At 29.4% G+C, this 23208-nt stretch overlaps 1 protein-coding gene across 7 annotated transcripts in view; it reads right to left on the bottom strand.

Annotated features, from left to right (window-relative positions):
• LOC105218156 (EEIG family member 2) overlaps positions 1 to 23208 on the bottom strand; it is a 151155-nt gene that overhangs the window by 34945 nt on the left and 93002 nt on the right. For all 7 annotated transcript variants that reach the window (XM_054227907.1, XM_054227910.1, XM_054227913.1 and 4 more), the window contains one exon: positions 16578 to 16636. The gene's annotated coding sequence lies outside the window, so the exon portion shown is untranslated. The remainder of the gene's footprint in view (positions 1 to 16577; positions 16637 to 23208) is intronic.

The following is a 23208-nucleotide window of genomic DNA, read 5'->3' as shown; positions in this document are numbered from 1 at the left end:
GGGAATTTGTGGGAATGGCTATGGCTGAGAGGAGCACGTATACGCCCGGGTATGCGGTGCTTCAACGAGGATAGGCTGAGCAGCTGGTGTGTACACGTGCTGGTGAATGAGTAGGTAAATAGTTTTTGATATTAATATGTTTCTAACAATATAAGGAAGGTGATGAAATAGAAGAGAAAAAATTAACGTGTGAGAAAAAATATATAAAAACTAATTAATGAAAATTGAATAAATCAAAAAAAAATATTGGTTATGAAGCAAAATAAATACGGAAAAAATATTAAAAACAAAAAAAAATTAAAAAATAAAAAATATAAATAAAAAATAAAATAAAAAAATAAAATAAAATAAATAAAATAAATTAAAATAAATCAAATAAAATAAAAAAAAATAAAATAAAATAAAATAAATTAAAATAAAAGAAAATTAATCAAATAAAATAAAAAAATAAAATAAATTAAAATAAATAAAATAAAATAAATTAAAATAAAATACAATAAATAAATAAAATAAATTATAATAAAATAAAAAAATAAAAAAAAATAAATTAAAGTAAAATAAATAAAATAAAATAAATTAAAATAAAATAAATTAATAAATAAAATAAAATAAATTTAATTAAAATAAAATAAAATAAATTAATAAATAAAATAAAATAAAATAAAATAAAATAAATTAAAATATAAACAAATATTTAAAAATATAGTAAAAATTAAAACAAAAATATTTATTAAAAAATATAGACAATATTAGTAAATAAAAAAAATTATCTAAACAAAAGATTCAATAAAGTATACTAATAATAGACCCTTAAAAATGAATTTGTTTTAATTGCCTTCCATATTTCACTTCATTTATTGGCATGTATTTGTTCTTGCTTTATTTTCATAAAATTTTTATTACGCTCCATTCAATCAAATATCCAAAAATTTATTTATTTATGAAAATGTATGCGTGTCATGCATGCCAAATTAATATGAATTCGTGCTGCAGTGCAATATGAGCCCAAGTGCTAAAGTGGGGGACACAAAGTCAGCAAAGACCAATCGAAGGTGACAAGGCAAGCAGGCTGACTTACAAATTCAATGTCAATAACAAAATTTTACATTGGAAATTTACATATCAGCAAAGTGGATGTGTGTATGTATAAGTATATAGTATGTGTACTCAAGTGTTGATTGTGGCATTTGGAACAGGCTGAGTACATAAATGAGAATATCGAAAAATAAATAAATTGATGAAAAATGTAGTTTACTCCAAATAAAGGTAGAAAATTTTATATAAAAGCAAAAAATATACATAAAAAATTAAAAAAAAAAAGAAATAAAAAAATTTAAAAAAATATTAAATGTAAAAAAAAATATAAAAGTGAAAAAAAATTATTAAATTAAATAAAAAAAAATTAATTTATATGAAAAAAAAAAATAATTATTAAAATAAGAAGAAAAAAATTTAAATTTAAAAAATAAATGAAAATGATAATAAAGTAATTGAAAAATATTAACAAATTTATTTTAATTTTTCTAAATTTTTATTTATTGTAATATTTTTAAGGATTTAATATTTTTTTTTTTTTGTATTTTGAAAATTTTCTCATCTACTTATAATTTCTTTTATTTTTCTATATATATTGTTTGTTATTACATTATTATAAGTTCAGTTAATTTATGGCAATTTTTTAGTCTTATAATTTATTAATTTTTTTTTTAATTTTCAAGATTTATTATATTAAAATTTTAATAATATTATTTTAAATTATTCCCCGCACTATTGCATATCCCAAATGGTAAACAAACAAAATTATTTTTCTTACTTTTAATCCACAACACTCACATCTCTATATCCGCTTTCAATCTTGATTTTGATTTCTATAAATATGCTAATTTACGACTACTGAATAAATCAAAATGTCATAATGTCCGCCTGCCATGTATGTAGGCTCATACCCTTTATTTGCATACAAAAATATATGAAAATTCCGAGTTTCCAAAAATAGTGCAACTCCAAGCTATGAGGTGTGAAATAGTGGGCATAAATCAAATCATTATTCATGCATACCTACATATGTAAATATTTCTGTCTGAAACTATGAATGTCTGTGCATCATGCAACTGTTTATTAAATTGATTGTCAGCTGTCCGAATAAATAAATGAGAGAACGTACATTCATGGTGAGATTTGATCGAATTTGACGTGCTTATGTAGGTATGCAAGTATGTATTGAATATTCGAATATGATTTGTATGCCTATTAATTAACTTTGCACTATAAGTGAATATATTTGTATATATTTGTAAGGTGTCTATTTTGCATGGATATTGCAATAATAATTTGATGTATTGGCAACTATTGCGTAATTTGGCGATGTGGCCAACAACTACCCAAATATTTCCTATTTACAAAGTACGAATTAAATACATACTAAAGTGTAGATAAATGTGATTAACTAGTATACATTTTTATATTTAAAAATAAAGAATATTTATATTAAGTATATATTCAACAGTAATTGTATAATTTATAGTCAACATCCATAAGAATCAGCCTACAAGTATGCAGATAATAACAGATTAACAGCTTTCTACCAAAATTGTTGCCTACAATTAGGCGAATATTGAATATTAGTGAGTTTAGGTTATCATTGTTACTATATAATACAATATTTAGTTAGAAGGGCAATAAAATCATTTGTAATGTTTGAAATAGTTGAATAGTAGTACTTGAAAATTTAATGTATACTAAATATAAATGGTGTGAAAATTATATGAAGGAATCATATGGGAATGAAACCTACAATAGTTTTAAGAAGAAATGTATAATAAAAATATACAATAAATAAACTAATATGCTATAATATAAAAGAAAAATGCTATATTAATGGGTTGCATTTTTTTGAATGCAGAAAGGGGTCAAAGAACCACAAAGCTTTTAATAAAAATTTTGATCTTTATCTAAGACAATAAAAATTAGAAAAAAACTACAAAGCTACAAGTTAAAAGTACCTAATTATTGCTTTTGATTACATCATTTGATTTAAAAAATTCACAAATTGTTTCTAATTAGTTATTAATTGTCTCCGTTTATGACAACATGTCATTACAAATCGCAAAAAAAAAGCCAATGTGAGCGCAATGAAACAGCATTTTTTACGCTTTTTGAACACGTCATGCTTTAATGGACATTTCTGGTTTCGTAAACAAGTTGCAAGGGAGATAATGAAATTTAAAATTTAATAACGACAAGATATAAAGAAATATTGACAAAAATCAGATTTTACAATAGTAATGACCTAAAAAAATCAACGAATAATTTCGATGAATGTTAACAAGTGGACAGTCATTGGCCGGATAAAAATACATGTACATACGTTTCGTCTGTTGTGGATACTTAATAGAAAAAGTTCGGCTAAAATGCCTGGTAGACCACGACAGTAACAGTCTTTTCGCACAGGAGCTAATTGATCAATTAACCGATCTTTGCACGCTTAAAGAGCTGATTTAGACCGATCCCACGACCCCACGCGTCGGTTGGGCGGGATGAGAGTAATCGTATGGGTTTATAATAAACAAAAAATTAATAAACTTCAGTTTTCTACATTAATTTTGAATCGAATTATAGTCGAATTGAGAATGCAATGTAACTCTGCCAAAAAGCACGTACATGTAATAACATACACCTTTTTATTTAGCGTTGGTTTATAGAGTAGACAGCGGTACGAAAGGCAAAAACTGGTTTCTCAATTAAAATTTTAATTGATCAATTAATTTGGCTGTGCGAAAAGGCTGAAAGACTTTTAAGTCGATTAAGTTAAATGTATTTATGAAAAACCATATTTAGCAAATAATCTGAGAAAAGTATTTAAAAAAATAATCAAAAATAAATATAAAATATATAAATTGTTATTAAATTTTTGACTTCAATAAATTCTCTTCAGACTTTTTTATTAATTTAAACTCAATTAAATTAAATTTATTTTTATTTATTATATTTTTTGATTAAATTTTTTTAATTTATTTATTTTTTTATTAAATTTTTTTTATAATTTATTTATTAAATTATTATTTTTTAATTTTATTTTATCCATTTATTTTTTAATTTTTTTTTGAATATCAACAATTTTTTCAAATAACAAATCAATAACAATAGAAATAATAATAATAATGCCTCAAACTATTAAAATAATTAATGAATAATCATAATTATGCCGCTAATAAAGGCAAACGTAAATATGAAAATTAAAATTTTAGCGTGTATAAGCCGAACAAACCAGTTTATATTTATTTTTTAATTGCTTTCAAATCAAACTCAGTGCCAAGGCGGTTCGTCATGCGAGCATTTACATACATATTTACACAGACACGCAGGTAATGAAATGCATATTATTCGCTTATACCCATCACCTGACGTCACTGATCGCCCTATGCTTTTTGCCAACACTTTCTTGCACTGTAAAATTTCGCTAACCACTTGACTGCTTGGCATACGGCTACGTTCAATTAACGATGCCTAGCTATTTTCACGCCACTGTTCTGTGCATGCAAGCCAGTCGCTGCCATATGCATAGACTCAAAAAAAAAAAAAACAATGCCAAATACAGTAGAAAAAACAACAACAATAAAACACAACAACAAACACGTTTACTTGAGACTTTCTGCACACTCATCGCCCATCACGTATACGCCGTGTTGCGCGTCTCTTTGCCCCTGCGCCGCCGCATGCTTTCGTGCACTTGGCGTTCGTTTCACTAGCAAACATTTTAAATTTCATATTATTAATTTTGATTGCATTGCTTGCTTTTTCATTTATTTATTTGCTTGTTGCACGCTCTCGCAGAATTTCGCTAGCGGTGTGTGTTTGAGTGTGTGTGAGCTTGCATGCTTCAAAACTTGCTCTGATGTTTACGCGCCGGTACATTATTCATGCATCTCTCGTCAAGGTAAAGGTCAAGTTGTTCATATAAAATAATAATCAAGCAAATTATCGCATACATTCGTGAAGCGTTTGAAGTCAGCTGGTTTCGACGCGCTGACTGAACGGAGCGCTTCGAAGTTATGCTAATGGAAGTAGACTCACATGATGTGTTGTGTTAAAATATAGAAGATTTTGCTTAGAAAAACTTAAAATTGAGTTTGAGACTAAAGGTGATTAATCAAATAGTTTTGATTAATTAAAATTAAACGAAATTAATTGAATTCAAATCCAAAGTCATCATATCTAAAACTAAACTGACTTAAATTGTTTTAAATTAATCGAAACTAAGTCAAATTAAACACAATTAAATCAAAATAATCTTTAATCATTTGAAATAAACTAAATTGAGCTGAACTAACTGTAATAGAAACAAAATGCCAATTAGTTTTTGGTGACTACTAGTATCCATTCTCATTGAGATTGCATTCATTGACTGAATAATTTAATTAAAACTAGAAATAAATGAAATAAATATTCCAAAGTATTGAAAGTATAGAATTCTGCTTTAAAAATTATTTCAGTCAATTAATGCTTTCTTATAGAATCAGAGAGTGTAAATAAAGTATAGAATTCTGCTTTAAAAATTATTTCAGTCAATTAATGACGTCCCAACCTGTAATATGAATGACATAATAATTTTCACGGAAAACCTCCTTTGTTTCAGCGTTTTGAAAATCACACTGATTTTGGTACCTTTTTGAAAAAAAAAAAAAAAACAATTCAGCAAAAATTTTAAGATTTAAGATTTTTGCTCAATTGATCAATCAAATTAAATGAAATGAAAATTAAGACCCACAGACTACTTCAATGATTTTAAAAGTTGACTTTTGCAACATAATGACTTGTTAATGAAGTCAATTGATTTATTTAATTTCATTGAAAAGTAATAAAGTATTCCCACTGATTTAAGAACTATTTTCAAATGACATAATTCTTTGGAAAAAAATGTGTGCCTTAAAACGGATTGCGTTATGAATGAAATCATAGAAAATTAAATGAATTTAGTGACTGAGATAATTAAAATCAGGAATTAACTAAAATAGTTAAAACTTGAAAAGACTTAAATAGAAAGAGAAAGTATACGAATGAATGACTTATGTGACTTATAATTGAATTTAGAGAGATTTAAATAAAAAATTTACACCAAATATATGAATGCAATTAATTTAATGATCAATGATTCGATTAAACCTCAATTTGAAGCTTTCTAACAAACTGGATTTTCGAAGAATTTAAATAGTATTTTAATAAATTCAAATTCAAATTTCAATTATGGTAAGTTCCTTTGTAAAGTTATAGAATTAATCAATCGCCAATTCATCAATTCAGCAATTTATACTTTAATTACAATAGAATCACACGCTTTCCGTTGCGAAATTTCACATAAATTTGTTGAAATTTTGCATTCTCTCTCACATGATTTGACTTCCATGATACCCCACTTGACCTTGCTCGTTTCATTTGACACATTTCTTTTTCCATTTTCTGAATCTCCATATTCAAGTGTTGCGTTTGATTAGTTTGTTGTTGCATAATTTCCGCACAATCACACCAACAAGCTCAACACAATGCGTTGCGCGTACTCACCGTGATAACGGTGTATCTGGCTTGTCAGCGCATTAAAAACGCATCAATCAAAATGAAGTCAAGCAAATTTCTAGTAGCATCTATGATTTGCATATGCATTGTAGGTGGAACACACAACTAGGCAACCTTGCGCCATAAACAAACTGTGTGTGGGTTCATGGAAATCAGCGCGCTTTTGCGTCAAAGAAAATTGGAGAAATATGCAAATTTCCGGTGAGCAGCGCGTACCTCGGGAAAATTCTGTTTTCTTTTTTTTATTTGTGGAAAATTCTCCTATTGGATTTATGAGTTATTTTCCTACAAACGCTCGGGGAAGTCAAGTGAGATTAACTGCTTTAAAATGACTTGTTGCTTTAAGAAAATGTTTGTTTAATTGGATAATTGAAGTTTTTCTTTAAAAAAATGTTATTTTAATGAGGCATTTATTTTATAGCAAGCTCTAAAAATTCGCTAAAAAATGCTGCTTAGGGCAAACAATTTTTTGACAATTTTGATATACAAATATTATTTAACCACCAGAATTTAGAAACTTTACAAATTTGTTTTGCTATAATTTTTCATGGCATAAAAATTGTTAAATTTGTATATAGAAACATTATTTAAACAAATTTAATTTAGCAACTTAACAAATTTAGTTTGCTATAATTTTTTATGTCATCCAAAAATTGGAAATTTTGGATTTAGAAAAACCATTTAAATACATTTAATAATGAAAAATAGCAATTTAGTTTGCTATAATTTTTATGGCACACAAAATTTGGAAAAAAATTTTATATAGAAACATTATTTAAACACTTGTAATTTAGAATATAAAGCAATTTGGACAATAGTGATAGAGAAACTTTATTTAAATACATTCAATTAAAAAAAAAATTGGAAATTTATTTTGCTATAATTTTTTATGGCATACAAAATTTGTTAAATTTTGATATAGGAACATTATTTAAACACATTTAACCTAAAAAAAGTAGAAATTTGATTTGCTATAATTTTTTATGGCAAACAATTTCGGAAAAATTTGATATAGAAACATCATTTAAACACATTTAATTTAGATTAGAGGGTATACAACGCTTTTAACAGTATTTTTATAAAAAAAACTCGATGTAAATCATAAACAAACTGACTTAGGCTGAATACACAGTGATTCAGAGTCATTCCACTCAATGGCGTTTCAAAACCACAAGTTTTTAAACTCTAATGATAATTGCAATTTTTATCAACTCTTTCAAAATATTTTTTATTGTTTATTACAACTTCCTCATTCACATCACCACACTTCAATGTGTTTTCTTTATTATTTTTCATTCATTCTTCTTCGCTAACGCGGCTACCTCAAATTTAATTTCATTTTTCAATTAGCGACTTTGTTTATATTTTGATATTTCTTTTTTTCTGTTTTCGCAATTTATATTTAAACAATGCCAAGCTATTTTGGTTTATTTGCTTTGCTATTGTAAAATTGTGGTTTATTGATATAAATTTTAATATTTTTCTTTTGTTGTCTGCAGTGAGGCTGCGACTGCGGTTGACTGAGGCGATGTTTCATATCATTTTTGTTTGTTTTTAGACTCTTTTTGTGGCGGGTGGCCAATACAGTGGCTTTAAAATTATATTGAAAAACCACTGAAAAGGCATTTGAACCTCCAACTTGACTGCAATGACACTTCGTTAGGCACAAAAGGAGACAGTTAGGTTCGCATGGATTGAAAGGGTTTTATTTATGAGTGTTAAAAGAGACTTTTAGAGGTAAAAGAAATTAAAAGTGGTTATGTAATGGTTAGGAAGTTTGAATATTTTTTGTTTTTGGACAAATTTTAAATTATTGTTAAAGCAAAATATTACGAAAAAATAAATATAAATATTTAATAAAATAAAACATTAATTTATTAAAAATAACTGTTATTTATAAAATTAGTAAATTTCTCAAAATTAAAAAAATTTAAAAAATATTAAATTATAAAATAAAAATTAATTTTATATTTTTAATAAATATAATTTTATATAAAAAATATTTTATAACAAATTTACATAACAACGACAAAAACTTGAACATCAAATATTTTTTTTATACATTTTTTAATAATAAATAATTTTCTAATAATAAATATTATTAATTATTTTTCAAAATAAATTTAAAAATTAAAATATAAAAATATAAAAATATAAAAAAAAATTAAATTAAATTAAATTAAAAAATTAACATTAAGTTTTGAGGTTTTTTACTTAAACCTTTCTTACTTTAGGGCCACATATTATATAAACTGTAACATAAACACACCCAAAATTAAAAAAATCGCTATCAGATCTCCACGAACTCTTGCTCGATTGCCAATCAAGCCTTTGATGCGTCTCACTTAGCGACGCCATCTTTCAATAAACACAATACATATCTACATACATGTGTGCATCATTAACCCATATGTTGGCAGCTGTTAGTTACACTTCATTAACAATAATAATAATAACAACGAGCGATACAAGATACGGATGAGCACGAAAAATGATGCACATAAGCAGCTTGATGAACGGACGGACGGACAAAAGTATGGTACGCTACAGTAGGTGCTCATATGACAAGCGGACGAAGAGACAGATGAGCAGACAGATTGCTGATACAACAAAGTGAATTGGCAAATGAAGCTGCAGGCAACAAGACTCGCGCACTTGCACTGGTTGGCAGTTGAAGAAGTATGTACTCATATAAGAAATTGAGCTTTCCGTTTGAATGCGTTTTAAATGCGTGAAATGCTTTGTTGTTGCACTGCTTTGAAGCTGAATGCCGGTTGGCTGATTGTCGGCTGCTTACAAAAGGCAATGTATAGATATATGTATGATGTGCATTGAGTATGGCCAAAGAGGAGATCGCATTAGTGAGTGTAAACGCAAATAGCCTAAGTACATTTGTTTATATGTATGTGAGCTCAGTAAGAAGCACTTAAGTGGAAAGCCGTACAATGAGAAATAAAAGTTATGAAAGAGAAGAAGTAATCGCCTACTTGGAACGCATATGCCGGCTGATACTGAGCGACATGTGTGAGACATGTGTTGTGCTTTGTTGGATGGTATTGGATTTAAAATGCTTAAATATATTGAATTTTGAAAATTTTTGAAAATTGAGCAAAAAATTAAAAAAATTGATGTGTCTGAATTTTTAAGAAATTACAGAAAAAAAAATTAATCTGAGTTATGCCTTTTTATACTTTAATGGTTTGGATATAATTATTGATATTGCTTGCCTTTTGAACCTATTTTAGTTAGAAGCTAAAGAAATTGTTTTTGAAGTTTTCCTTGAAACAAATAACACATTTTTTATAGCAAGCTCCAAAAATGTATTTTTAATCCGCTATAATATTTTATGGCATACAATTTTTTGACAATTTTTGATATAGAAATATCATTTAAACACCTCCAATTTGGAAACTTTACAAATTTAGTTTGCTATAATTTTTTATGGCATACAAAATTTGTTCAATTTTTATATAGAAACATTATTTAAACACCTGCAAATAAAAACTTTAAAAATTTAGTTTGCTATAATTTTTTATGGCATACAAAATTTGTTAAATTTTTATATAGAAACATTATTTAAACACTTGTAATTTATAAAATATAGCAATTTAGACAATAATGATAGATAAATTTTATTTCAACACATTTAATTAAAAAGATATTAGAAATTGAGTTTGCTATAATTTTTTATGGCATACAAAAATGTTTAAATTTTGATATAAAAACATTAGCCAAATGCATTTAACTTAAAGAAATAAACCAGAGTATTTAATTAAGGGGTATATTTGCAGTTTTTTTTTTGTAAATAGAAATACCCTAAAAGGAATTTTCTATATTTTGTACTCTAAAGGGATTTCTCTCTAAAAACCTAAAAAAAATTATCTTTGGGCACAAATTTTAAATTAGTATGCAGTGATAGAAGGATAATTTGCTTGTAGTAATCGAAGAGAATGCGGTCAGGATTATTTACTTGAATAAGTAGACACAATTAGGTTACAACTACTAACACTAAGAAGCAATAAAAATAAAAATTTAAAAACTTTTACCCAAACAGTACAATTAAAAGCTTTCTCGTGTCAATTTCTCATACATTTTAGTTATTCAATAATTTATGAGTGAAGAAAATATTTAAACTAGTTGATGCGTTAAGTTACTGCAAGTGAAGCATAAAATACCCAAAATAACTAAAATAAGCACTTGTGCCATATGGAGACTATCAACGCACATATATGAGTACAAATAAGTGAAAATCTATTTAAATATGTGCACAATATGCACAGCGTGTCCCCAAAAAAGTTTATGGAATGAGCTCGTAAATTACAATCATGTCAGTTTTTGGATAATTATGTGACAAAGTCATTAAAAAGTGCCTGAGTGGGCAAAAAATAGCATAGAAAAGGCGCGTTTTGTGGAGAAATTTAATATGAGGTACTCGGGAAAAGAGTGGAGCTTGGGAGAAATGTACTTTAGATGCTGTTGTAGGCAGAAGATGGTATTGTTTTAATGTGCAGAGTTGCCATGAATTTTATTGATTGAAGAAAATTATTTTTTTATATTTTTTTCTATGCTCAATAAACGATTTTCAGAAAAATAAATTTAAATAAAAAAATAACAAAAAGTAATAAATAAAAATAATAATAAAAAATTAAAATAAAATTATAAAAAAATTAAAATAAAATTATAAAAAAATTAAAATAAAATTACAAAAAAATAAAATAAAATATTTAAAAATAATTTCATTGATTTTTAAACATAAAACATAAATTTTTTATATTATTTTCAAAATAAAAATTAATATATAAAATTTTAAAATAAAAAAAAAATAAAATTTTAATTCAATAAAAAAAAAATTAATTATCAAAAAAAAAAATTAATTATCAATTATTTTCTTTATTAAAATTAATAAAATATTTTTTTACCAAATTTATTGTATTAAATATTTTATGCTAAAAAGGATTAAACTAATTAAATTTTCAAATTTGTTTATTACGACTCATCTCCTAAATTAACATAATTAAATTCACACCACTTGGCAACCCTGCTTTGCACTTAAAGCACAACGGGCGCCAATAGCACCACTAGATCGGACAAGTGACAAGAAAATTGTATATTTATATATAGTATATGCTTATACATATGTAAGTATATGCCTGTTAACGGTTGTATGGAGACACTTTATACGATTTGTGCTGACAATACAGTAGCGCATACAAGCAGAGACATATGGACATATGTATGCATGGAATATAATTTAGCAGCAGGCGGTCAGCAAAAAGCCACTTAAAGACAGGCATGGAAGCACCCACACACACATACATAAATATTTGAACGCAAGTCTCTTTTGTGTATGTCTGATTTTTATTGTGATGAAGATGCGGATATTGTGGCAGAAATAAGCTGTCGATTGCAGTGTGGCAGCAAATGGCCACTCTCTATGAGGGTGTGTGCGTGTTTCTGTGCTTGTACAAGCTGCTGTAGATGACACTTATTAAAATTGCACGGCTTATGAGCAGCGACGACAATGAAAAAGTGATAAAAATAAAATGCAGCTAATATACAAAAGCGAGTAGCAGTAAAAAAAATAAGGAAGCTGCAAATATTTAACCAGAAATGCAGGCAAATTCATTGAAGTGAAAGAAAAGAAAAATAATTTAAAAATATTTTTTTTTTTTTCAATTCTCAATTGTGTGAGGAAGAGTATTTTTAACGCCTTTTCTAAAAAATAAAATAAAAATAAAACAAAAACAATTTTTTAATTAAAAATAATTTTTCTTAAATTTTGGCAGAATTTTCTGATTATAATGAATTTTAATTTTTGGAAAAACCTGCAGAGAAATTATCGTGAATAAAATTTCACATGTCCTTTGGAAATTTCAAAAAAATTTCCAGAAAATCTTTCCCTAGTGCATTGGAACCGCATTATTTTCAGTTTCTCTGCAGCTGCAAGCAGTTCCCAATTTCTGCGAATATGAGCAAGCAATATTTTACAAAAACTCTTGACTAACCAAATGTGCAACAACAATTACAACACACAACTTTATTAAAAATGATGGCTGTGCTTCACTGGCATATCGAAATGGTTGGACGAACATGGACTTCATTAAGTAACAAGTTCTACGAATGCGCATACACTCATATAAATGTATGTATGTGGAAGTGTGTGAGCATAGAGGGGCGTGATTGATATGAAAACTCGAGCATAAATCAAAAGGGGGCTTAACCAGCAGCTCTACTCTTCATGCATATAATACATACATGAGTATATGAAAATATGTCCATACAAAGTGAATTCCAGTGCAAAATATATTTCAAAGTGGAATGTGCAGAGAAAATGTGGTGAGCAACACCAAAATATGACGAACATCTGTGTAGGTTGAAATTGCGTTTTAAAAGGAAGCCTCGAGTGGGTGTGTGGTGCACGTTTCGTGCTAAAATTAGACTCCAGGGAGTATAGCTATAAATATAGCTGCAACACAAAGGATATTTAGCAGGATTTTTTTTGCAAGCAAATGGATATTTGCAGAAATGTATGCTGAAGCAATAAGTCGGAAAATTGTTAAAAAAGCAAGTATTAAAAATTTTAGTAGTGCAAATGAACTCCTCTAAGCTTTAATATTGACTCTAAAATAAAGCTAACATAAATAAACCAAATTACAAATAAGTAAGTTATTCAATTCATACAGATTCATAAATTGACAATTAAGAGATGTACATCACTTTCATCCTTGAGTGTTATCAATTTATCAAACAATGAAGCAATTAACTTAATGTCTAATTGACATACAATTGCCTTATTGAGCAATTATGAAAATTTTAGCTATTTAACCACTAATTGTTCTCAATTTACTAATGCTCAACAAATTGAGTATTTAATCGACATTAAATTAGAAGAAAAACATCATCACTGTAAGGAGTGTGCAACGTGATAAATATTGAGCATGTGTTGAGCAATTATGAAAATTTTAGCTATTTAACCACTAATTTTTCTCAATTTACTAATGCTCAACTAATTGAGTCATTAGTATTTAATTGACATTCGATTAGAAGAAAAGCACCATCACTGTAAAAGGTGTGCAACGTGATATTTTAGAGTAGGACTGCAACTAATTGAGTCATTAAGAGTAAATCAACTAATGAAATCATAATTGTTCTCAATTAAACAGCTTGTTTGAGCCAAAACGTGGGCAACATTTTTATCAGAAGTTGATTATTATGATATTTCGTGACAAAACATTTATCATTCGAGCCGAAATGTAGGCAAGTACACCATATATTTCTTCAGAAATGTCCACACTTAAACTCGTATTACTTCGAAAAATTTTGTTTTTGCAAACAAAATTAAATAACCAAGTTAAAAATTAATCCTTAACATCGATAACGTTCACTTAAATGCAACGACAAATTATGCTTTCAAAGTATTTATGTTTAAGTTTACTGCTAACGATAACAATTTTATATTTGATGGATTCTAAGAAATTTGCGATTTTATCTGTTCCCATTTTTATGTGGAATACGCCAATAAAGCTATTCATAGACCAGCCGAAGGAGATAACTTATGAAAGTTAGGCTACGTAGATAAGTGCTGTCAACGGAAATGTAAGCTTTGGGTGTGGCGAAGTTCCGGTGTAGTGTAGATATTTATTGAATTTAAGTGGAAATTTTTAATTATTATTTATAGCTTAATTGGTACGTGAAGGGTTTTCCTTTTTTTGCACAGGAAACAAGATAAATAAGGTGATTTTCAGTGCAATAGGTACTTACAAGCAATGGGTGGTTTTTTAAGTTATCTCTTACTACGAGTGGTGTTCAGATTAGTTTATATTTATATCTATTTGATTTGATTTTTATTTTATTTATTTAATTGGAAACATAACATCGACAATTTCAAGAAAGATCATAGCATTTTTTTATTTTTATTAACTATAAATTCCTATTTTAATGACATTCTCCCACTCAGAGTGATTTTACGATGCAATTTAACTGTCATTTCATATCTTTCCACTATCACACACGCAGGGTCTTACACACTTTTACCACTACTACTCTCCTCGCACAATTCTCTCTCTCTCTCTCTGTCAACAGCGTCTTCGCCTAACTGTCAGAAGTTGTGAAATTTATTAACGCCTCACTTGTCAAGGTCATCGCAATCCACAGAGTCCACATTCGACCATCAAACCATAGCTAGAGTTGCTTAGTTAGTTGTCGTCTCCAATTTGTGCATTACGTACACTCCATGAGTACTTACAACAACTATGCGCTACAACAACACTAAGTGCTAGCCGATAGCAATTTAGCAACGCTCGAGTCTTAAGCTGAAAATGTGCTTAGAGCGTTGCCGTCTGTCTTTAGCTGCTGAAGTAGCTTTATGCGTTTTGTAATGGCCACTACCAATGGTGGAGAGCTGGTCGCCAGCGCTAACGTCTTGTGTCGTTAATTGGTTGGTTGGTAAAACCCTTGGTTTAGTAGAGCATAAATATTACTGCATTTTTATGATTGTGACCTTGCACAGAGGTTTATATTAGATATTTAGGGTTATTAAATTATGTGGTGTACAGTTACTTAATTGCTATTTTTTTATTGATATGACCAGCAATAATAATTATTTTAATCCCGCTTTGGTATTGAGAAAAAATAAAAAAATATTAAATATGAATTGGTGGCAACTCCATCAAATATTTTTTTTACATTTTATATTTATGTTTCGTTACCGTGGTTACATTTCTGTAGAAATCACGCTTTAGTATTGAGAAAAAGTAAAAAAACCATTAAATATAAAAAGGTGGCAACTCTGTCGAATATTTTTTGATATTTTATATATTTTTTTCGTTATCGTAATATAATTTCTGTAGAAATCACGCTTTAGTATTGAGAAAAAGTAAAAAAAAAACATTAAATATAAAAAGGTGGCAACACTGACAAATATTTTTTGACATTTAATATGTTCTTCGTTTTTGTGCTTTATTCTCATAAAATTAAGAAACGAAAATGTGGAAAAAAATTGTTTAAAATGAAATATGTGGCAACACTCCACGAAATAATTTATAAAAAATTCTACAACCTGTAATATTTCATTAAGAATAAATATATATGCTTTAGCAATTTAGAAAAGCAAACTAAAATCACTCCGTCACTCCACTCCTCTGTGTATGTAGCCTTAGCACTATGCCCTTGCTCTAATCGCTTTATTTTATTGATTTAATAGGTGTGAACTCGATAATATCACACATGACGAAATAATGTCATATTTCCATTTATTTGTACAATAAATTATTTAATATTGCTGTCTAGGTAAGTAAAGCACCCACATTGAGTGTTCAGTTATCAGCTTTGAAATCAAGTGTTAATTATTTGTATAATCATATAGTTGTAGTTGTTGTTTGTTGTATATTGTGAAATCCAAAAATAATTTAACTGTTGTATTTATAAAATATTTGTAAATACAAATGTATTATAAATAAAAGAGCAAATATTTGCTTGAACCTAGGAGGAATCACGTGTCAACTCTTTGAAAAAGTAATTAATTTTTGTCACAAATTTCATTATTTATTTATTTGAGGGATTGCTATTTAATGCCTACTCATTCAATTTATAATTAGTGATGGAATTAGATGGTTTATTGTGCGAATATTTAAATATATGTGAGTAGTTTGAACTTATGGGTTATAATAGTTAACAGTTTTTAGGGTCTAATGACGCCAAAAAGAATTACCAATAAATTTAAATTTTTATACAGGTGGCAATTCTAATATTTTTTAAACCTTCATGTAATATTCCACTTATTTTATTAATAAAAATCATCAAACAGATGGCAACCATAATTATTTTTAAACTGTAAGCGTTCTTAAAATAAAAAAGCTCGAAAATTTCGGAACATTTATTCTTCAAGACCTGAAAATTTCAAACAAGTGGCAACTCTTTTCATATAATTCTGTGATGGTTACTTTCTAAACATTGGTCAATATAAATTATAAAATTAATATTATATAAGAATTTTTACTGTTACTCACCATATCCGCTATGTTGTGGTACTATGTAACATGTGTCTGTGAGACCCACAGTTGACTACCTGAAAATTATAAAAGAGAAAGCACATATTAGAAAATTAAGTTAACAAAAAAGTTGACTTAAAAACTAAGAAGAGCAACAAGAGTGAAAAAGTTTCGAAAACCTTAGCAAATTTAAAATGTATACTCTGACCTTCACCCGAAGTTTCTGCAAAGACCTGCACACAAAGTAACGCATATCAAATTACTGCCAAGAAGATTAAATGCAAACAAAAAGACTGACCCGCATATGCAAAGGATCCACAATTAAACAAGCGAAAATTTGCAGTAAAAGTTTGTATGAGAGGGAATGCTCAAAGGCATAGACTAACACATGTGTAGTTTGAGGAACACAATGAGATGGTGTGGCAACGCTGAGACGCCTATAAATTGTGGCTGCTTTGAATGGGGAAGCGAAATTGCCAAAGTAGGCTGCTGCAAAATGCATAGTTCAGCATCAGTTAAAGAGCTGGGGAGTGGGAGTGAGAATAAGAAAGAGAAGAGGTGAAAGAAAGAAGAAATATAAGATTTAATATTAAAACGACTTTGAAAGCACATACTCGTACATAAGACCCACTATACAGTGAGTATGAAAAGTAGCGTGTGTGCCAAAGGGGAGTAATTGAGAGAGGCAATGATGTGTGAAACCCTATAAAGGATAATACTGCGGGTTGGAAATTGTATGTATGCCAGTGTTCAAGCTCAAAAGATTTCACGCCATTATGTAAAAATAAAAATTTATGAATGTAGCATATAGCTCTGAAAGCATTGAATGCAAAAATATAATAATAAAAATAAATAATGATCCTGTAAATGCAAATGGCTTTTAAAGTAAAGAAAAACAATGCAGAACCGTGCAACAATTTTCAACGCCTGTATTTATCAACCTCCATAGTGGTAGCCATTAAGAATCAAATAATGCCTTATTGTGGTAATAATTCAATGCCTCGACACGCTGCATATGGCAAAAAGCACGAAGATGTACACAGGGTGTAGTAAAAGCGTAGTAAGGGCCTACGCGGGAAAGTTCGTATAAGGAAATGTAGGAAGTGTGACGTCATCGATTGGTGTTAATGAAAAACTCAGAAAAATTAAGAACATATGAAACTAGAAAATAAAAACAATAATAAGAAGCAGAATGTAAAAAATAAAAGAAAATGAAAAGCAAAAAATTCAAAAAGTGAAAAAAAAATAAAAATAAAATTTAAAAAATTTGAACCATAAAAAAATTAAACAGCGAAATTAATAAACAAAAGGAATAAATATAGCAAACAATTTTATTTTTTTAAATAAAAATAAAAAAATGTAATTAAAAAATAATAATAAATAAAAAATAATATTAAAAAAATAATAATAATAAAAAAAATTTCGAAAAACAAAAACAACAATGAAAATAATAATAATTTCATATGATTGTTGACTAACTTTGATAATCACTAATTAACTCAATTAATAAAAATCCCAGTACATAAGCTAAAAGAAATCTCAAGGCTTCAGAAAAGACGTCAGTACTTATCTTGGCACTTATTAATAACTTTGACGTTATTTGCTTACAGTGCGTGTAAGCTAAAATGTGATTAAAAATAAAAATAAATTATGCAAGAATTAATATAATTAATAATAAATAAAAAACATTAAAAATAAAAATATAAAATATAAGAAATAAATAAATAATAAAAAAAGTTTTAAAAAATACAGCATTTTGAAATACAACAAAATAAGTTATACGGAAAAATATATCACAAAAAAATATAAAACAAAAATAAAAAAATTATAAAGAAAAAAATACAAACCAATAAAAGTTAAATAAAATATTTAAAACTAGCTGACTCCGCAGTCGTTGCACTGCTGGAAATTATTTGTTTTGATAACAAAGTTGAATTCGTATAGTGTTGGAAAACATTTATTTGCGATTTTTCTAAATTTTTTTTCAATGTAACTCAGCTTAATAAACAACAATTTTTGTTTTCTGTTCCGCTGCATAAATGTACAGAGAAGATGATTTTTCAACTCGTGAATGAAATTTATGCCACACACCTCCAGCGACTGTCTTTGAGACCTGTGGATTGTCATCCTAAATGCAAGTCCCATTGGAAACTGAATACGTTTCAACTGAAATGGCAAATCGTTAGAACTCAAAGAAATTCGTGGAATCAAGCATTCTGCCCCCTTGTATGTCCCTTTAAAAAATTCTTGCAACTATTACATTATTCGATAGCTGCTTGAAGATTGCGAAGCATTATAAATGACAAAGCATTATAATGACAAAGAATTTAGAAATTTCACTGGATAATTCACAGCTTCGTCTTCATTTTCAACATGATCGATCGATGTGTATAAACACAAATCTCCCGGAAGTTGACTTTAAGTCGTATAGATTAACTCATCGACATCTGTATTTTTGGCAGTTAAAAATCTGCGTGCACTCAACCAATCGTAGTTACGATAAATTTGGCTAATGTTCAGATTGATATCAAACCATTAGAAATATTAACCAGAATTTGCCCAGTACTTCGCAAATCTTTTGCGGTGCTTTCCTGTTGCAGGAACACACGCATATTAATTGGTCAATCATATGGTTTTCGCGTGCCGCCACAAGTACGATGACTTCGATTGATTTCGAAATAACAGCATGTGTTTGTCAATAACAGTATCATTATCAATGATATCAGAATCAATCAGGATTCCCAGTTCCACCGTGCGTATCAAGAAATAAAAGTCCACCATTTTCATCATGGACAGCCTTCAATTCATCATAGGTTGTCTTTTGCTGCTCATTAAATATTGGAATATTTCTTTATACTTCTTGTTCCAAAATTATTCTGACGTATGCACGTACATCTCTAATTTGACGATTTGGTAATGGCATATGAATTTCAATGCTTCATTGTAGATATCACCGTTCATTTGCAATTCTGAATTCTCTGTTGCCACTTGCCAATTTCCGACTTTTCCGAATTGTTTTTTTATAGATAGATTGAAAAAAAAATGTATGGAAAAAAGTCACTTTTTGGAATTTTACAATTTTCCTACTAAACCTTCCAAGATCCACAACGAACAACCTCTGAACATTTCATCAAGAATGGTCCAACCGTTCTCGATCCTTAGCGTATCTAATCTTGAACCGCTTTCGCAGCGCAAAGATAAATAATTTCCTCCGTTTTTTACACATTTACCACTGTTTCTTCGCTCCTGATGCTATATAGCCTTCCTCGATAAATGGACTATCCAACACAAAAAAAATTATTCAAGTCGAACCAGTAGTTTCGGAGATCAGCGCATTCAAACAAACAAACAAACAAATTCTTCAGCTTTATAATATTAGTATAGATATCAAAAAATAATTATTTTTCTTTCCAATTATTTTATTATTTTTATTACTTTACATTTTATTAATTTTTTATTTTAAAAATTTTATCAAGAAATCAAATTGATTTAAAATTTAAGTAAATTTAAGTAAAATATTCATTTGTCATAAAATTAATATTAAATGAAACACAAAAATGCATTTTGTACACATACATATAATGTTTCTTTGTCAAATAATTATATCAGTTTCCTTTGCAATATTAGAAAACATTAATCAAATTATAAAAAAAAAAATTGATATTTTTACTTTAACTCATTTAATTATCTGCCCACCTTTAGCTCGCTAATCCCGCATTAAAAATTTTACAAAACTAATTAAAAGTCCTACCAACGCAATTAATCTTACCACCTTATGACGCAGAGAACGCTTGTCATGCACTGCAGCTGCACCGTTTGCAAACTAGCAAAGTCTATTTTCAGGCGCAAACGCGCATGCAAATTCTATTTATTTATATAAACGCCTAAAAGTGAACTATGCACTGTTGTTGTTTGAACTTTGCACATTCGCACACTTTCACGTTTCACTTTTACTTGCCGTGTAAAGGACTCCGCCGACGTTTTCTTCCCACGACCATAAACTTTGCTTTGCATAGCAGAAATTATGATAGCGAAAGTTTTCAGTGAATATCTTAGCGCTTTTTATGCACTTGAATGTTTGAAAGATGCCCGCACGCCTGTTGTTATGCTATGGCTTGTTGTTTTGCGTGCCTTAAGGAGGCAAGTTGGCGAAAGTCGCACGCTTTTGGGCGCTTTGTTTCGAAAATATCACTTAACTGGCAGTTGACGGCGCGAGACAACAAGTCAGTTATGTAATTTGTGCGCTGCGCAATTTCGCAGTCAACTTGAGTATATAAGTATTTTATGGTGCTCCTTCTTTGTATATAGTGGGTAATATGTAGGTGTCAATTTGCTCTCTGCAGTGTATTGTGAACGTTAAGTTGACAGAAGCTTCGTAAATAAAAGCGATCAAATTTTTGCATTATTTTTGGTTATTTATTTGTGCAAGTACATGGACAAATATTATTTGTGCGCTTTGGAGACGTTTTCAAAATAATAAATGATAAATTTGCCATGCAAAATATAGAGTAAACAAATTGGTTGTACTATTGTTGGTTGTTTGTTTGAAAGGGAGGCGAAGAGGGCCTGACCGCACGCGGCCGCACTTAGGCCATTATTAGGCGCATTGTGCTCCCCGAAGGTACCCTGATAAGCGTCACCTGAACAACTGGGTCGATTTAACGAAGATTCTGAGTTTATTCCATCCCTGCTGCCCAATTTCTCTCAGATTAGAGTAATGGGAGCCTTGGAAGGTATCTCTTCTTAACCGACAGAAGGCCGGGCATTCGCAGAGATAATGCTCTGGAGTCTCATCATCTTCTGCGCACGCCCTGCATTCCGCCGATTCTACTATGCCAAGTCTCTGCAGGTTTCCTCTTAGAGGTAGGTGCTCCGAGATGACCCCTGTGATACAGCTTAATTCTCTTTTGCTTAAAGTAAGAAGTTTTTTGGTCTGTCCAGTGTCTACACTACCCCATAGTAGCTTTGTGGTGCGACTCGTGTTGCACATGTTCCAGGACCTGAGATGTTCCCCTAAAATCCATTGCTTTAGGCAGCGCTTGAGAGAACTGAAAGGTCCGGGGCAGTTTAGGAGAACTGTGTTCCCAGCTGCTCCTGAGCGAGCCAACTCATCTGCCTTTTCGTTTCATTCTATACCTATATGACCGGGTACCCAGATAATACTAACTGAGTTTTCTCCCACTAGTCTATTAATTGCCTCTTTGCATGATCTGACACATTGAGACTTTGTATTGGCGCGGCTGATAGCCTTTATCGCGGCTTGGCTATCCACAAGAAAGTTGATGGACCTGTTTGATTGGGCGCAGGCCCACCTAGCGACTTCCCTTAGTCCAACAATCTCAGCTTGAAATATCGAATTGTAGTCGTTTAGCTTTAAGCTGCTTTCTGTGTGTGGGAATTTACAGAAGAAGCTTGCTACCGTTCCTGTTTCACCTTTTGATCCGTCAGTGAATATATAGATTTCAATCCAATCCAATATAGGTCCAATCTTCTCTGCTGGGAAGGAGAATGTTGCTTTAATTTCCCCAATAGTCTCGGTTTCCCGGTCACAGGACCAATCCAAACCGAGTTCAGTGACAAGATTTAATATGATCCCATGTCCCCATTGGTGCAATGTACTATTTTTACTATATATGAAAATATTGGGAATAGTTGACATGACAGCTTACAGCTGACAATCGTTTCGTGTTCTAAGTCTACAGCAAAACCAATAATGATAATGAAGTAAGCAATATTTTTGTTAAGGGTAACAACCGCGATCAGAATATTGCCTGATAGTTGAGAACTTAGTCTTAGCTGATTATAACTATGACAGCTGACAGTTGACAACTAATATATACATATTTATTAAGGGTAAAATGGTATTAGAGTATCGTAATTATAAATGGATAAGCTTAGAGATGTGATCTAATAAGAATTTTCAATGATGTTAGGTTAGAAATCATTATATTGGATTTTATATACTTTGGACTCTAAATAGTCCGAATCCGAATCCGAAGGATTAAGCATGTAAACGATACTGCTTGCTGACAAAAAATAGAATAATGGAAGTTTATGAGATATGAGTAACGTTGATTCTGGGTCAATCAAGTACTGGAAGACAACAGGAGAAATATTTTCCCAACCTTAACGTCAGACATCCACAACTAACACTTGCATGTATCTTCTATATAAAATGAAAAATATACTCAAATGCGACATGCAAATGTAATTTGTGTAAATTGCTGTTATTATCATTAGACTGATTCTACGCCATAACGACTGAGAATGTAATTACGGTCAATAACATTACTATGATTTGAAAAGCAGCGACAATAACATGCAAAAATGAAATGTATTTATATTGTAGGTGCTGCAATTATCACCGAAGTGGTAAATGGCCATTGAAGTTAACGATACACATACCATAGTAAAAAATAATACTACATTTACTCATAAAAGTTATCATGTGGTCACATATGAGTATACAATAATTTCTATGCTTCGCTATGCGTGCAAACACATATCGATCGCTTCATCAGCGTCATGTCATGCAATTTCAATTCCATCAACTGTAGGCAGCTTGCTGAGGTGTCACAGCTGTTGGCAATGCGAAAAGCAAATAAAAAATAAAGACAAAATATAATAAAAATATACCGTTACCACTTCA

The sequence above is a fragment of the Zeugodacus cucurbitae genome, chromosome 3 (assembly GCF_028554725.1).
Source record: "Zeugodacus cucurbitae isolate PBARC_wt_2022May chromosome 3, idZeuCucr1.2, whole genome shotgun sequence".
NCBI lineage: Eukaryota > Metazoa > Arthropoda > Insecta > Diptera > Tephritidae > Zeugodacus > Zeugodacus cucurbitae.
The sequence above is the reverse complement of the archived record's forward strand: the minus strand, read 5'-3'. Positions and strand labels throughout refer to the sequence as shown.